The sequence below is a fragment of the Adiantum capillus-veneris genome, chromosome 5, assembly GCF_014529385.1.
Source record: "Adiantum capillus-veneris isolate H3 chromosome 5, ASM1452938v2, whole genome shotgun sequence".
Classification (NCBI taxonomy): domain Eukaryota; kingdom Viridiplantae; phylum Streptophyta; class Polypodiopsida; order Polypodiales; family Pteridaceae; genus Adiantum; species Adiantum capillus-veneris.
The window spans coordinates 165765236-165783143 of NC_140935.1; the positions used below are offsets into that span (position 1 = coordinate 165765236).

A 17908-nucleotide genomic window follows, 5' to 3' on the forward strand; every position below is an offset into this window, starting at 1 on the left:
CGGGGCTGAATCTGCTACTTCTTTGGGCTTGAATCTGCAACTATTTCATGGCTGAAAACGCTGCATAAACTGTCCAAGGCTGAAACTGCAAATCTGCTAATGCTAAATCCAAAAACGCTAGAGACTGAGCTTGACAAAAAACGCTAGGCTGATGTTCTACTGCTGAGGGAATCTCATGCACAAACGCTATCTGCTGGTTTTGTGGCGATGATGCTAGATCTTGAAAATGCTAGGCAAAGCTGATGCAAAAACGCCAGCTTGTATAGTTTCCAAAAACGTTAGGTGAGGGGTCTTGCTTGGAGGGGGAAACCGCCAAGGTTCTGCTGAGAAGTTGCCTGCTAAGCTTGGCTCCTGTTGCCTCTTCTACCATTGAGTGCTAACTTGGGTTTGCTTATATACAAACTTAGCAAAATTGCCCTACCTACTTTTGTTGGAAAGTCACTTAAATTAATAAGTGAAAAATGTCAAAAATAGGGAAAATAGGCTAAAATCACTGGAAAATTCCCCTTACTGATTCTGATGGATTCTGATGGGAATGCTTATGATCATGCTATGTGCAACCAGAGGATATGCATCTATACTAAGCGACTGGGCATGCACGGTCTACGAATAGACTCACAAAAGTGCCAGATCACTTCTAATCTAGACTGACTGGACTGACTGAACCCTGATCATGCTGTAGCTTGTCCACGGACACATAGGGTTGGATGTGTCACGTGACAGTAGTGATCTTTACCCATAAGTCCGTTCAATAGATTTTCATCTCTACACACACATCAAACCCCATCACTCCATCACCACTGCATTGTGCCAACAAAGGGACACAACAACACATGGAAGACATTGCCAAAAGTCTTTATCTCGCATTGGAGGCACATCTTGAAGAGCAACTTAAGAAACTGATTCATGGAAATCACTCTTCATCACATGATTTGATGAGCTTGGACTGGATGTGCAAGGCCTTGGAGGTAGTGATCTTCACCCATGAGTCTGTTTGACAAGTTATCTTGCCTACACACACATCAAACCCCATCACTCTATTGCCACTGCATTGCGCCAACAAAGGGACACAGCAACAAATGGAAGAAATTATCAAAATCCTGGATGCTTGCTACCTTATCAAAGAATCCTTGTCAGAGACAAAGGCTTAAGTGAAGGCATCCCATCATGACCTCAAACACATCCAATGCCTGAAGTTGGGGAGGCAAGGGGATATAAAGCAGGCTCTTTGCTTCCACTTTATTTTATCTGCATAGGCTGATAAGGAAAAGGACCAATCCTAATCGATCCCTTGAGAATGACGGAAGAGAAGTAATGCCTTCTTTAGGATGAAGCCATAGCAGAGCAAAGAACGTCCCCAGCATTGGGAGCGGAACCATCCACTTCAGCAGCAGCACAGCCGATAGTAATGCATGTGAAACGTAAGCGAAAACTCATCGCGCTGAAATAAAACCGTTCTTATCTACCATTTCCAAGATTACTATGCCAGAAGACCGCACTAAGACACATTGAAATTTGAAATGATGCCTTCCAAGTTGTTCAATCAACCGATTCTCTGTAATGCGTTTCGGACCCATGTAATTATGGGGCACAAGAAGAGTAGCCTTGAAAAAGTCAAAATCACCAAAATACCTTGTCAGCCAACCAAGATCTAGCCAAAATGTTTGTAGCCATATGGGCAGCTTTATTAACTAATGGAAGGATCTTTTTCTCATAAAAGAAAAGGCTCCACCTGTATCTGTGCCTTATGCTCAGTTAGAGCACCTAAATCTGAAGAAAATGATGTATTCAATAGTATACAGTGTGCTAAATAAAATTTCTCTAATGTCCTTGCTCCCACATAGTCACCCACTGCTGAAGATGACTCTCCGTAGTTAAAAAATGATTGCTGCCGAAGCAATGAATGAGCTGCAAGTTGTCGCCTGCTGTTGTACACACGTGCAGACCTGAAAATGACAAGCTACTACATGTGCAGGTCAAAAACTGACCTGCTACTGTTGTCCTTACCGCCGGTTTCCTACAAATGATGCATAAGAAACTAACGACCTGACTTGAAATGCATTGCCTCGATGTGCATGGAGTTGCTCACGAACAGTTTGCTGCTGTCACAACCAGTTTGAGTGCCCTGTGCAGAGTGGTCATTCCATCGCAAGCCATTAAAGAGAGAGAGAGAGAATTGTACTTGCATCATCCAGTACATCTAGTGCCTTCCTTATCCTGCGACTACACCCACACTCTCTTCCCTCAAATTCACCACCGTTGCTTGGACATTCACCACATCCAATGCATTGCTAAAATACGCAGGTGTCAATGCGGGCCTCAATCGCTGCCTCAAGTCTGCCTTTAGATAGAGACAAACCTGTTAATGCGCCAACACAACTTGGTTAGCGAATGTGCAAGAAGGAGATCACAATTGTATATATATAGCCCTTGAAAGCACAATCAAAGCTTTTCATTACCGTCTGCTCTGACAGCACTTCATATGCTTCCGCCAATCTCTTCCATACTGACGCAAGTACGGCTTGGTAGGAGCTTATTGAAGGATTTCCTGATTCTTGGATTGCTTTCCGCTTGAGCTGCTGAACTATAGAACTATCAAAATGCAAAACTCTGCAATGACTCTTCATCGGAGGACGCTTTATATTAGGGATTTCCATAGCAGCTCTTGGTTCAAGAGCCGGAACCGTCGAAAACAGCATGACTGGCAGTTGCACCAATGGCGATTCCACAGCCAGCCATCTCTGAATGTGGTAACCTGACAAAATTGGTGAAGAAATAAGGCAACTCGATCGGATGAGCTTCATCTATACATAAACACAAACTACAAGGTAGCATTGCCCATCTTACATGTACAATGTATGTAACAGAGAAGAATAACATTATTCTGCATCGTGTATGTAAAAATACAACAGGCTAAGATTGCCCATGGTACATGCAGAGATGAATTGAGTTTACCTGGATAGAAAGAAAGGCCTCTTCAAATGGGTTGAAAGGAGTCAGTGCAGTCAAGTCACTGTAGAGGTCATGGATGGAAAACTTCTCTTCGTGCAGCTCGGAAAAATCATAATCTGCAAAAGCTTCTCTGAACTCGACTCCGGCATCATTGCAATCACTAACAATGTTGCTGCGTTTGTCACCACCGCCGTCATTCTCATGGCAAAACCGTCCAACAACAGGATAGAAGTCCACGAGGACCTTGGCCAATCCATATTTCAAGGTTTGGATGTCGCAACAAGAATGCCCTTCTTCTTTTAGATAATCAGCAGTGGCTAGAAGAGGATAGAAGAGGACACTTCTGACATAGTTGAAATTCAAAAAGAAGGTGTCTAAAGGAGAAAGGTAGAAATTGGATCTGTGAGTAGGACGCAATGGCTTTACGATAGAGGTATCTGTAACTTGTACATGGAGATGCTCATCTGATGATCCACCTACGAAGTTAGAAAGCGTTATCAGCAAAAGAAACTGACGTCGCGTGCAGAGAAAGAGTGAGAAAGTGGGGGAGAGAAAAGTCACGATCTAAAGTCGCGATCATTTGTGTCTTTTCGCTATCGTGGCAAAGCTCTCCTTTGAGCTTTCAAAAACTAGTATTTGGGCTAACTGCCCTAAAGAAATGATGGGCTACGATTGATTGACCTAGGAAAGAAATATTTGATCATCCTTAAGATAGCTTGTCTCAAGACACGTTTGATTCCTTGGAATATTTTACTCCAGGTAATGAGTATTGATGGCGACTCCGCCATGGATGAGTCGGTTTCCTCAGTGTGCGTGGAGTCTTTACCCCGTGCTTGTTTGTGCTTGTGGATATTACTTAGGATATCGAGTTTATCCTAGAGGAACCGCCCGGTTGTATGGGCAACCGGTTGGCGTATGGGCGCCTGGACTTTGGGTGATGACTTTTTCCACCCCGATTTTTTATAAATAAGGAATGGGTGTCATTTTTTCACCCTGTATAGGTGGTCTTGAGACAAGCCAGTACTGGTCAGAGGTACTCCAGAATGACAATACCTTGTCTTAAGTCTAAAGATGTCTGTTTTCTAAAAGAATGTTTTCAATACTGTTTTCAAGGGTTGTTTTAATGAAATTCAGTTATGAAAGTTTAAAAAAAATCATTGTTTTAATTTTGACAAGAATGTGGTAGTAATTAAATAACAAAGCAACATGTGTGAGTGCGGGGTGGTAAGTGGGGATGGACTAAGGTTGTCAATCATGGACGAGTGGAGCTGATTAGTCAGGTAACTATCCATTCCTGTGCACTAGAAGCGTCTAGAAGCTTTTCCACTTGGAAGAGGAGCCCACCAACGGTTGTGCCCTCACATATATTAGGGGGGAAAAAGCATTGGCTAAGAAAACCTTAATCCGAATGATGGAAGTTATAGGGCCGGATTTTTATATCCAACAAGTTGTCCCGTTTCCACTGCAAGACAGGACTAGGTCTCCTTTTAGGGCTATAAACCTAAACGATCATTAATGGTAAGGGTGAATTCCCTAGATTCTTCTTGTTTAGGGATTCAAATTTTATTAGACCTAGAGACCTGTCAAGGATCCCATCCCGCTTTTTGGTGTCGGCGGGTTTGGGGACCTCACACCTATCAAGGAGGGGGCAAGCCCTAAGAGTAGGGGAGGAGAGAGAAACACACACACATGCACATACACTCCAAATATCCCTCTTTACACAAAGATAATACTAGACACATGGCATGCTCCTAGGCCCATTGCCCCCTATTCCCCCTCAAATCCTATTGGATGGCTGTAGAGGTGGACCAATGAGAATTAGGCTAGAGTAAAATTAATCTAGTTAATTCGTAAATGCTTGATAAAAGAACCAATAGAAATTAGGCTCCCTAGAAGACTATTGGACAGTCTACCAAGGGGTCCAATGAGCATCAAGCAGCCCAATGACTTGCCTAATTCCTATTAGCCAGAAGACTAAAAGGTCCAATGAGAGTTTAATAAATTATTTTAATTACCTAAAGCTCTCACAAAAGGGGAAAGGGGGACACATGTCACTAGGCTATCAATTATGCTTCTAATTTGTGATTGGTTAAGCTTTGCAGGGGCCAATGGGAATCCAGGAAAAGTAATTGGCAAGAGGGGTCAACCAAGAAGAGAGAGAGGGCTGCATTTTTGTTTAACACAATGCTACATACACACACACACACACACACACACACACACACACACACACACACACACACACACACACACACACACACAACTCACGTGTACAGGAAGAACTTGAAGGTGCTGCGGGAAGCGTGTGCGAGTACAAGTGCGAGAGCAGAGAGAGAGAGAGACCTGCTTTGGGTAGAGTGCACAACAATGTTATCCTATTGCAGCTCCTTATTCTCTTGTATTAAAGAATAAGTATATAATGGTTAAGTTAGTAGATGGGTTAGTAGTAAGTGGGATGTCCAGCCAGTTGGCCTCAATCCAAACAAACTCCCACTTGAAGGCCAACACAGCCCAAGTGACATGATATATACAATTGTGAAGCAATCTAGTGGCTTCAACCTATACCCATCAACTCACTGCAGTGTGTAAACCGCTCCAAAGCTAAGCCTTTCATCAAAGCATCTGCTGGGTTATCTTCAGTGTGTACCTTGACCAAATCAATGAGCTTTTTGGCCAAGAAATCTCTCATAAGATGATACCTGACTTCAATGTGTTTCGATTTGGAGTGAAACACGGGATTCCTTGCCAATGCAAGAGCACTTTGACTATCAGAATATGTCACTAGAGTCTCATCAATGCCAAGATTTTTGACTAAGCGAGATAACCATACAGCCTCTTTACTTGCATCCGACAATGCAACGTACTCCACTTCCGTAGTGGAAGACAACATACAATCTTGAAGACATGACCTCCAAGATACTGCTGCTCCAACAAATATGAAGACATAGCTAGATGTCGATCTCCTATTGTCAATATAACCCGCATAGTCTGCATCCGCATAACCCACGATGGATGCATCATTGTTCCCGAAGCGTAAACACCTACCGACCGTACCTTTGAGGTACCTAAGAATGTGCTTCACTGCTTCCCAATGCTTGTTGCCAGGATTTGTTATATATTGGCTCACCACTCCCACTGCAAAAGCAATGTCTGGTCTTGTGGCCACCATAGCATACATGAGATTGCCCACCATGAGATCCCCGTGAAGAAATGTTGTCTTCACATCCATTAGGACAAGTTCCATGTCCTCAATCGCTACAAGACCAAGTACGGTTCTAAGCGTTGTCATCTTGACCACAGGGGAGTAGATTTCATCAAAATCGACTCCCTTTTGCTCTTTGAACCCTTTGGCTACAAGTCTAGCCTTGTACTTTAGATTTGGATCACCTAAGGTAAATTTTTTCTTGTAGACCCATTTGCAAGGTAAAGTTTTTGCATCATTTGGCAGTTCTACCAAGTCCCAAGTGTCATTAGCTAGAATCGAGCTATACTCAAATTCCATAGCCTGCTCCCATTAACCATCATCCGTCATCATGGCTTCTTGGTAGCAACTTGGCTCACCGCAATCGGTCAACATGATGTAATCAAGACCTGGCTCAAAACGTGCAGGTGGACAAGAGACTCTAGTAGACTATCCCACTCCTAGAACATTGCTATCTACTCCCTCTGGAGCATTGCTAGTGGAAGGTACATCACTAGCCCATTGAGTTGATTTCTTTGTCTCTGAGGCAACATCCTCAAAAATGACTCTCCAAATCTCTATTTCCTTGATAGGTTGTTTATGCATCTTCGACTCATTGAAGATCACATTTGAACTACGGATGACTCAACGAGATTCCGGGTGCCAGATACGATATCCCATCTCTCCATCTGCACCATATCCAATGAAAACACATTTGTGTGACTTTGGCTCTAACTTCTGTCAAAGTTGTTTAGGCATGTGAGCATAAGTTTCACAACCAAAACACAAAGATGGTCATAGTGGGGCTTACGTTTAGACCATAACTCTTTTGGAATCTCATAATTCAATGGTGTACTAGGTGAATGATGTATAATGTGCACTGCGGTCAAGATGGCTTCTGTCCAAAAACCTTGTGTGAGATTTTCCCTAGAAAGCATGGCTGTGACTCTTTCCTCAATTGTACAATTCATGCGCTCAGCAACTCCATTCTGAGTTGGTGTGTATGGTGCAATAAAATGCCTTTTAATCCCCCTTCTCGCACAAAAATTGTCAAACTCCTTGGAGACATACTCTCCACCGTTGTCAATCCGCAACCTCTTGAGTTTCTTGTCAGACTGATTCTCAACAAGTGCCAAACATTTCTAGAACACAGGAAGAACTTGATCCTTATGTTTGAAGGATATGCCCACACCTTTTGAGTAGAGTCATCTATGAATGTCACAAAATAGCTGCCCCCCCCTAGAGATTTGGTTGACATAGGACCACAAACATCACTATGTACTAGATCTAGAGGTTCAGCTCGCTTTTGACCCAATGGTAAGTGAATGTACCTAGTCTATTTGGCGTAGATACAGTGCTCACAAACAAGAAATTCAACATAAGACAAGATAGGTAAGTAGAAAAAACGAGTCAGAGTTCTCATTCCTTTTTGGCTAGTATGACCTAGCCGGCAATGCCACAACTCAGTAGATGGGAGTTGGGCTATAGGTATGTAATCATGACCAATATCTGACACATGCATGGAATACAAGGTACCATGATTCTAACCTCTGAGTACAACAAGATTAACTTTGCGTACTATCCACGAACCATTGCCAAATGTGGTGTTGTAGCCCAAATCATCAAGCTGACCAACAGAAATCAAGCTTTTAGTCAACTTGGGCACATGTCTGACATTACATAAAGTAAAGTGCATGCCATTCCTTAGATGCAATTTGACATTTCCGACACCCTCAGTGTCTAGTTCATAAGCATCACCAAGTCTCACTTTGCCACAAGAGTGAGAATAAGTAGAGAACCACTCTCTATGTGGTGTCACATGGAAACTCGTACCAGAATCTACTATCCAATTTTGTGCATACTGTGCATCTTCTATAACAAGAGCCTTGACAGGTAGATTTACTATGAAGACCAATATGTCAGAGGTTAGTGGCATAACAACCACTGGAAGAGTCTCTACCATAGGAGCATTTGAAGACTCTAGCACATTGATCTCCTCTAGCTTTGATTTGCCCTTGTTTAAATCATCAGACTTAGAAGTGTCACCAAATTTATCCTTCTTGCTTTGCTGTCATTTCCTGCAATCCTTCTTCACATGCCCCTTTTTATGGCAGTGGTAGCACTTGAAATTACGCATAGAACCCCGAGACTTACTGTGTGAGCTCTCACGTTCCTTGCTTTTGGCACGACTTTGAGTGCGACCCCTCTGTCTATCACTAGCAACATACGCATCACCGTCCTTCTTGCCTTTGAGAGATTTCAAACAGACTCCCAAGGACTTCATTGTACACTAGACTGGTACCAGGTGCTGAGTTGCTAATTGCAGTACAAAACGTATCCCAAGATGATGGTAAACTGCATAGCAAGAAGATACATTTGATTTCCTCATTGAAGACCAAACCTTGAGTGGTCAACTGAGTGAAAATGATATTGAACTCATTAATGTGCATAGAAATAGTGCCCTCTTCCTTCATACGAAGGTCAAATAGCTTCTTCATCAAGAAAACCTTATTAGTGGCACTTTTGTTCTCATAACTGGAACACAACTTATCCCATACATCTCTAGAAATCCTTTCTCCAACTATAGTAAAGTACACAGATTCGGCCAAATGCAAACAGAGGGTAGATTTGGCCTTAGCATCAAGTTTCTCCCACTCAACATCTGTATACTCACCCTCTGGGTGCTCCATGATAGGATCCATGTGGCCTTTTTGTATAAGAACATCTTGAATATGCTCTTTCCAAATAGCAAAATTTGTCCCATCAAATTTTTGGATATTGCAAATATCCTTTTCACCACTAGACAACATGGGTGCAAGCTAAAGATAATATGGCGATAAACATTGGTAATTCTGGGAAAAATTTGGCAGAGTTTCCTCAGAAAAATTGACAGAATCTCAATCTAAAACTGTCACAAGAGATCAGTAACGCATCAAAAGTAATGCTCTCAAAGCATAAGACAGACACATCAACCACTAAATGTGCATAAAAAGTCAAAAGTTGACCCAAGACTGCCAAAACGACGTCAAATGCACGTAACCCTCTCTATACATGTCCTATGGCGAGGCCATGGAAAAAGAGGTAGTCCAACAACCTGTATCACCAAAAGGATCTCAACATTCAAGAATCCCCCAGCTCAAGAAAACCTCACGCTATCGACCCTCACAAAAGGTTATGCAGACAAGAAACCAACCTAGTCTTAGAAAGGGCCTCCAAACCGAGTCTCAAAAATGGTCGGGACTGCCAAAAACAAGCCAAATCGGCTCCACAAAAGGTACATATGGCAATTTTTGCAACTCAAATGTACATCCACTATCAACAATACTGCAAGGTGCAGTATATGCGCTCAAACAGGCACCAAACAAAATGTGCAAGCAGTAAACAAATCCCAGTAGGGAGTAAAACCGCTCTCAAAAGAGCTCAAGCACTATCAAAAGTGCCAAAACAATGCATATGCGCATCAAGTACTCCCACTGAAATTTGTGCTGATGCAAAACACTGCAGCCTATAAGAAACTTGGATGTCCTTTATGTATGCAAGAACCTGTGAGGAGATGGATGCTTGAAAAACCCGAGACAATGTCGATGCTAAAAAGTGCTCCTAATCAACCCATAAACACCATCTCAATAACACATAATAGCCATAAAACGGCTATATACCATCCCAAAATAGTCTCTGAGCAACCTGCACCTGTGTCTTGTACCTGTAGCAAAAGTGGAGTTAAAAAATACAACTCCTCAAGCGTAGCTCGAATGAAGCTTTCGACTGCATGAAGAACTTTGAAATTGGGGTAAAGGGTGAAAGCATGAATAGGTGGAATGATATTTAAGCTATTAGATAGCATATCACAAAAACAATCTTGTGGAAAAAAGAATACAAACTAAATAAAATTTATAAGTGATTGCACTTCTACATTTTATTCTTTAAGAGCTATCCATTGACATATATCATGATAGAAATTTTATGTGAATTCATGTCTAATTGTAGGCCAAAGTTTTTGATAATAGGTATCCATGGACACAGCTATTTGAGCCACCATTCCATGCTTTCAACCTAAAACCTTAGGATATATGGGAGAAATGCTCTTAGAACGCTAAATTTGCCGAAGCCGAAATCGGAAACCTATTTGCACTTTTGAAAGTGCATGCGCGGACCCGAAAACGGCTAGCACAAACCGTACTCTAATACCAATTGAAGGTGCCGCGGGAAGCATGTGTGAGTGTAAGTGCGAGAGAGAGAGAGAGAGAGAGAGAGAGAGAGAGAGAGAGATAGAGAGAGAGAGAGAGAGAGAGAGAGAAAGAGAGAGGCCTGCTTTGGGTGGAGCGCACAACAACGTTATCCTATTGCAGCTCCTTATTCTGTTGTATTAAAGAATAAGTATATAATGGTTAAGTTAGTAGATGGGTTAGTAGTAAGTGGGATGTCCGGCCAGTTGGCCTGAATCCCAACAGAACTCCACCTCCTTTGCCAAGCATTGAGAAGTAAAGGCCTACACTAACAACTCTTGGCTATGGAATGAAAATCCAACCAAGAGCCAAGCTTCAATGGCATGCTCATCTCCTCTACCATGCTAATTACTAAGCTATGCTATGCTATTAGAGATTATGTGAGGATAATACTTCTTTCTCATAAGATACATCTTCTTCCTCTCAATCATCCTCATTCCCTACTGGCTCTCATCATTTTTGAAGGTGTGTGAGGTCTTGGGACTGAGGCTAGGGACACTAGGTGTGTTTTTCAAGCATAATTTGGTGCATGAAGCTTCCATCTTCATTGCACCAACGAAGCTTGTCAAGGAACACAAGAATTGTATTGTACAAAAGTCTCCTTTGATGGGAGAAGCTACAATACAAAGCCTTTATGGAGGGGGGACCGGCTCCATGTAAATCCGGTCCTCAACTATTGTCACTAGTTCTTTTTCTCTCTCTTTTCAAGTATTGTCTATGCCAAACTAGCTAGGTGTAAATTGTTCTATTGCTTTCTCAAATTAAGTACTCTCTCTATACTCATTAGGAACTTGTTCTTAATGAAATGCTCACTATGTTATCAATTTTTTCTACAGACAAGTTACTAGTGCATTAAATGTTATATTGGTATCAGAGTTATTGGTTTCTCTTTTCTTGCTCAATAAGAGAGGTCCTCAAGCTTGCTACAAATGGTTGGTGTTATTAATTGCAAAAGAGTAAGTAGAATAGGGATTTTTCATCCTTGAAGCACGCCTACTTTATGCAGTTAACGGGGATACCGTCGAGAGCTATGGTCTTAATAATTGAGTCCTACAAGGCTTGCCTATGGCTTAACCATTATTGAGCTTTATGAGCTTGACAGGAACCGATGCTGTCTTGGCTCTGTTGAACCCTCTATTCTAATTAATAATATTTGAGCCACGGGTATAGATGCTTAAGTGCTTATCTTTGAAGGTAAAGAGGAGTAGCAACAACTAGGGCTTGAAGTGCCAAAGTACAAGTAAACATTTACACCTAAAATTTGCTAGTATGGTTGACAAGGGAAAAGAGATTGAAATGAATGTTGATATCTTTGATTTTGTTAATGAAAGAGAAACTAATGATGCCCCTATACTTGTAAACTATCTTGTTTCTAGGCTTCAACAAGCCCTAGGAAATCCATCCCTCCAGGGTGAAGTGCTACAGCAATTGCACACCCATGGTATTCTCCAAACTCCCCACCAAGAAGAGAGAGTACCTAGGAAAGCTCCTAGTGAGATTTCCAAAAGAGGTCTTTCTGATAAGGGAAGAAGAGGAGGATCCGTACGAAGGGCTCAAAAACTTACTGCTCGATGAGGCATCTCCCTCCCAAAGGAGAACCCGAGTTGCAAGGGTAGAGTCCCGCACCAAAAGAACAAGAAAGAAGTAAGTCTCCTGCCACCTCGATGGAGATGGCTCCACAAAGACGGCAAGCAAAACACTCTCCAACACCCCCTAAACTAAGAAGACCGTTGCATAATTCTCTACATGATAATTCAAAGAGGGAAGAGAGAAAACAAGAGAAGAAAAGGCAAGAAAGAGGTCACCATCTTCTTCATCCTCTTCCTCTTTTGAAGAAAGTAATGGTGCAGACAAGGAGGAACAAGGGAAGAAAAAGGCAAGAAAGAGGTCACCCTCTTCTCCATCCTGCTCATACTCTTCCTCTTCTGAAGAAAGTGATGGGGCATCTCTTGAACCACCCAAAACAAGAGGCCATAGGAAATCCCTACGCGTAGGGTGTCTCCTGATGATTTTTTCATGGAATCTGTCACTAGTGCCTGCCCTTACTCCCCCCGAGTCCCGTTTAAGCCTAATTTCAACAAAAAAGTCAAATGGATAGAAAGTAACTCCCTGTGTGGATTTCACAGCCTCCAAGCCGTTTTCTGACTTTTTGAGTGCTTTTTGATGACGATGAAATTTCTTGATGTTGGTTTCCATAGCTTCCCGATCCCTTGGGGATCCTTGCCGTATAGTTTTTGTCGACTTTGGCTTCACCGGAGCTCCATTTGGCAATTTGTCGCTCTAGAAGCACCCGTGGTTGTGTTTACATGTCTTCGATGACTTGTGGTGGTCTACCACCATAGGACTTGGTTGTTGATGGTCTAGAAAAGCCGCTCGTGGAGTTTAGTGGCAAATGGACATGCAGTTTGGCCGCAAGAGCTATTTGACGCTTTGTGTGTCTGATGCCGTTTCTGAAGTTTAGTGCCGCTTCGGGTCACCTTTTGGTCATGTGGGCTACATAGACTTGTCGAGCATGTCAAGATGCTCCTACCCATGAATTTTGGTAGGGTTTGGGCGTCTTTTTGCCGATTTTCCATTTGGTGGCCTCTTGCGGGATTCTAGGAATTATGGTTTTTCCTTATGGTTTTCTACTGCCTTTGGACATCCAAGACTGGTCTCCTATGCTAGGGTAAGCTGCCGATGAAGTTTCATTGCTTTTGGGTTAGCCGTTAGGTTGCCGCTTCTACTTGTAGGTCTCTACTGCCCGCTTTGTGTGTGAACCCTCGCTAGTTTTCGCGACAATACGACAAACATGCGCGGAAAGCTCAAGGTGGCGAGCCTACCTCTCATGTCTGAAGCCTGTCGGGTAGTCGTGTGCGTCGTAGAAGCTACTGGAAGTTCCGCTCGCTCTAGGTGGCAGAAGCTCTCTCAAATGTCAATAGTGAAAATGAAGTGAAAATTTCTTATAATGGGGGTCCCCGAACCACTTTTCATGAAATTTGACATGTGCTCCCGACTTCTTGCGAGATGTGGTTTAGGCTCAAAAATTTCTTGATTTGGACTCAATTTGCACTGTTTACCAGAAATTTGGCATTTCGGTCAAAATCTGGCCAAAACACGCTTTCCGCTCCAGTCTCATAATTGCACCCTCACTGTACCATAGGTTGTCCTATAGTCACTGATCATCCCAACAACCCTTAAAATAGTCGAAAATCATGCCCTTTTTTGCTCTTTCTGCTATTGTTCCGCATTTGAGAATTCCTCCCCCCCTCCTAGCCGGAGTCCTCCCAGACGACAAGGTATCGCCTCGGAGTATGTGCCGTGCATAAGTTGAAAAATTTGTGCTAATGCTTGGCCGATTAATGTGGCCCTAATTTATGCATACTCGATCAATGCATGGAAAAATTAATGTTGTGCAAGAGAAGGGTATAAGCAAGATGCTTATTGGCATTCGTCGTCGAGGTTTCCTCTTTTCTTTGCAAGTAACAACTGTAATGCTACTGCTCTCTGTTTAATTGTCTTTCTTGCAAAAGGCAGTCACTTTGCCACTACTATTGATATAGCCATAGTTGTTTCTGTGGAGAGGATTGGCTTGGCCGGAATGTCCGTGGACCGTATTTCTATTGCTTTCCATTGGTAGGTTGTTTTTGCCGGTTTTTGTAGGTGTTTTGCTACTTCCTTTGTTGCCACTGTTTTGTTGTTGCTGATTGGCATCCACATAAGTCGGTTGTCCTTTTGCAAATGCACTTGTCTACCTTCCGATGTTGCTTGTACTGAAGGGAGTTCCTTTTGCTTTTGTTTCGGTATCCAAATGCGAGTAACATTTGGGTTATTGCTTAGAATTTTCTATGGGATCCATATCTGTTTTATGCCCTTGGTTTTTGGTTGAACTATCTCCTTTGGTTGAATTCTTTCTTTGCATTGTTTGTGGTCTGCCATGTCATTTCTATCCTTTTGCATCCATACTTGTTTCCCTTGTTTTGGTAACCTAGATCTTTGTACTGCGGTTGGTGACTTTGTATGTATGTAGTTAGCATGGTTGGCTTTTACCTGTTTGTTAGCCTTGGGTATCATGTTGTTCTTTGGTGGCACTCTTGCTTTTGGCTCTTTTTCTAGTGATTGCATTGCTGGCAGCTGATTATTGCGGTATTGCTGAGCAAAGGCTATTACCTGTTGTTCTTGTGCATGCTGAGTTTTGACTGCATTTGCGTTCCAATCTATCTGCACATTGTACTATTTTTGCCAAGGTTGTCCCAACAACATTGGGTGTTGTGTGCCTTCATCTTGGACTACATAAAATTTGTGTGGGTAAATATATTGATGTATTTGTACATGCAATATAGTCCAGCCCAATGTTTTCAACGAGTGTGATGTACTAATTTCCAGCACTTGAGGAGTAGGATGAAGTTGACCTGTGGACTTGAGCTGTTGGTATAATCTGTAAGAGATCAAATTTTCTTGAGCCCCAGAATCAAGCAATGCCATCGATTCAACTTGATTGCTGCCCACTTTGACTGCAATTATTGGCTCCACTGTGTCTGCATCCAGCATCGTTAGTCGAATGGCATTGATTCGCAATGGTGCTCCACCTTGTTTCTTGTACTCTCTGTTTCTCCTTCATACGTTGTTTTCCTTGATGGATTTGTTGAAGCATATCCTGTGTTAGTGGTAAATGATATTTCTTCAATTGACATCCACTAATCCAATTTGGCATTTCTTCACGTGCTAATGTAGAAAGCTTGACAGCTCCGCTTTGTGATAGATCACTAATCACAAAGGGTCCCATCCTTCGCTTTTTAAGTTTCTTGGCATGTTGCTTCAAAGTATAAACAAATACATAATCACCTGTTTTGAACTCTTTCGTGCGCACATGCTTGTCAAAAAACTCTTTTTGTCTTCTCTTTTTAGCATAGATCGAAGCTACAGCTCTCAAGCGGAGTTCATCTAGCTTTTCAAGATCATCTATTCTTGAAGAGAGCTCATGCCCTGTCCATTCTAAGCATTTCGCTACTCGTAGAGTTGGAATTAAAAACTCTATGGGTAATATAGCATTTAGGCCAAACACCATGGTGTACGGTGTTGTTCCTATCGATGTTTTGTAAGCTACCTTGTATGCCCATAGTGTTGAGTGTAGCTGTTGATCCCAATCTGTTCTTGACTCTGACACAATTTTAGTGAGAACCATGCATAGTGTTTTATTTGTGGCCTCAACTTGTCCATTTGCCTGTGGATGGTATGGAGCAGATTTCCTATGTATGACCATGAATTCCTCTAGCAGATATTGAATGACATCATTAAGAAAATGTGTTCCATGATCACTGACAATTTCTATTGGTAAACCATATCGTACAAAAACATTCTCATACAAAAATTGTGCATTGGTCCGTGCATCTGCTTTTTGCATTGCCTTGGCTTCCGTCCATTTTGTGAGATAGTCCGTAGCCACAATGATATATTGGGTATGGGTGTGATATGTAGGGGATGAAACAGGTCCCACAAAATCAACGCCCCATTTTGCAAATGCCCTTGCTCCCATCATTGGCCGTAGTGGCATCTCATCTCTCTTTATCAGCACCTTGGTGCGCTGACATGCGTCACAACGCTTTACAAACTCTTCAGCATCCATGTGCAATGTAGGCCACCATATTCCTGCGGTTAAGACAATTTTTGACGTCTTATCGCTCGAAAAATGGCCTCCACTTATTCCGCTATGTGCATGTTCTAGAATCAACAGGTATTCACTTTCACTTGCACAGATTCTAAGTTGATTGTCCTTTCCTCGCTTATAGGGTTGGTTCACAATTAACTGAAAGTCGCGAGCCTTCAGCTCTATAGCCCTTTTCCGTGCTCTTGTTATGTTTTCAGGAAACGTCCTGGTGGTTAAGAAATCAATGATATATTGACTCCATGCAGGTGCAATGTTTACCTGAAACAATGTCGCATGATCCACTGGTCATTTGGCACTACATATAGTACAATTGTTAACATAAGAATATGTGTCCGCATACATAGTTGGCCAATAAACCCCTAACTGTTTCAGTCTCTGGTGTGTTTTCATTGTTGAACAATGGAATGCACAATCCTGGATATGTGTTTCTTCAAGGTAACACTCTAATTCTTTCGGATTTATACATAATCGTAGAATTTGGTCCGATCCTAGATGATACAGCCGTCCTGCAATCAATTGGAAGTTTTTTATTTGTTGAATTGTTTGTTGTTTGGATATGTCTTTCGTGTCATTAAACCTACCTCCAAAGGAAAGAATGGTAACAATTTCATGAGACCATTTGGGTATCATTTCAATATTGAAAAGATAAGCATTTGGTATGTCATCATCTACTCCTTCAGGAGCTTCCCCGTTGTGTATTCTTGAAAGATGATCCGCTCCTAGATGGGTTTTGCCCTTTTTGACCACCACTGTGAAATCAAACTCTAGCAATATAATAAACCAGTGTACAATTCTCCCTGTATTACATGGTTTATTTACCAGATACAAAAGAGCTTGATGATATGTGAAGAACACAAATTTGTTTGCGAGCAAATAATGCTGAAATTTCTTTACAGCATAAAATATTCCTAACCCTTCTCGTTCGGTGGTTGTGTAGTTCTTTTCCGCACTGTTTAACTGTCGGCTTGCATAACAAACTGGAAAATCCATTGTTCCGTCTCCAGGTTGAGCCAGAATACTCCCGATTGCATATGCAGAAGCATCAATGTGAACATGGAATATCTTTTCCCAATTTGGTGCTTTAAGTACATGTGATGATATAAGGTTTCCCTTTAGCTTTTGGAATGAAGTTTCACACTCCTCAGTCCAGTCGAAGTTGACTAGAAAACGATACAGAGGTTGTGCAATGACTGCATACATATATATGAATCTTCAATAATATCCGCAGTGTCCCATGAAGGATTGCACTTGTTTCGCATTAGTAGGCCTGGGTAGGTCTACTATGACTTTGACTTTGTTTGGGTCAGTGGTTATGCCATTTCTTGAGACAATGTGTCCTAAGATGCGGCCTTGCTTAACCATAAAAATACACTTTTCCGGGTTAAGACAGATTTGATATGTCCTGCATTTTTCAAATACCTTTTGCAAATGGTCAATATGTTCCTCTCATAGAAGAGAGTGTACACAAAGATCATCGATGTATATTTCTAAGAATATTCTCAGGTATTCTTTGAACGCGTGCATCATTAACCTTTGGAAGGTAGCTGGGGCATTAGTTAAGCCAAACGGCATAACTCGATACGCATAAATCCCCCATTCTATGGAAAACACTGTTTTGTGTTGATCCTCCCTTGCAATTGCCAGTTGGTTGTATCCTGAAAACTCGTCCAGAAAGGAATAAGCCCGTTTCCCGGCCACCAGCTCAAGTACATGCTCTGTGATTGGCAAGGGGTAATTATCCCTTATGGTGACTGCATTTACCTTTTTGAGGTTTACACACACTCGCAATTTTCCATTCTTTTTGGGGACTACCACAATGGGTGACACCCAATCTGTATGTTCGATTTCATAGATGAAATCAGCTTTCATCAGCTTGTCAATCTCCTCTTTGATTCGTTTAGC

General features: G+C 42.0%; 1 pseudogene; it reads right to left on the reverse strand.

Annotated features, from left to right (window-relative positions):
* Nucleotides 1–1946: 1946 nt before the first annotated feature.
* On the reverse strand, nt 1947–3740 carry LOC147458500 (shikimate O-hydroxycinnamoyltransferase-like; annotated as a pseudogene).
* Between the last annotated feature and the right edge of the window lie 14168 nt (nt 3741–17908).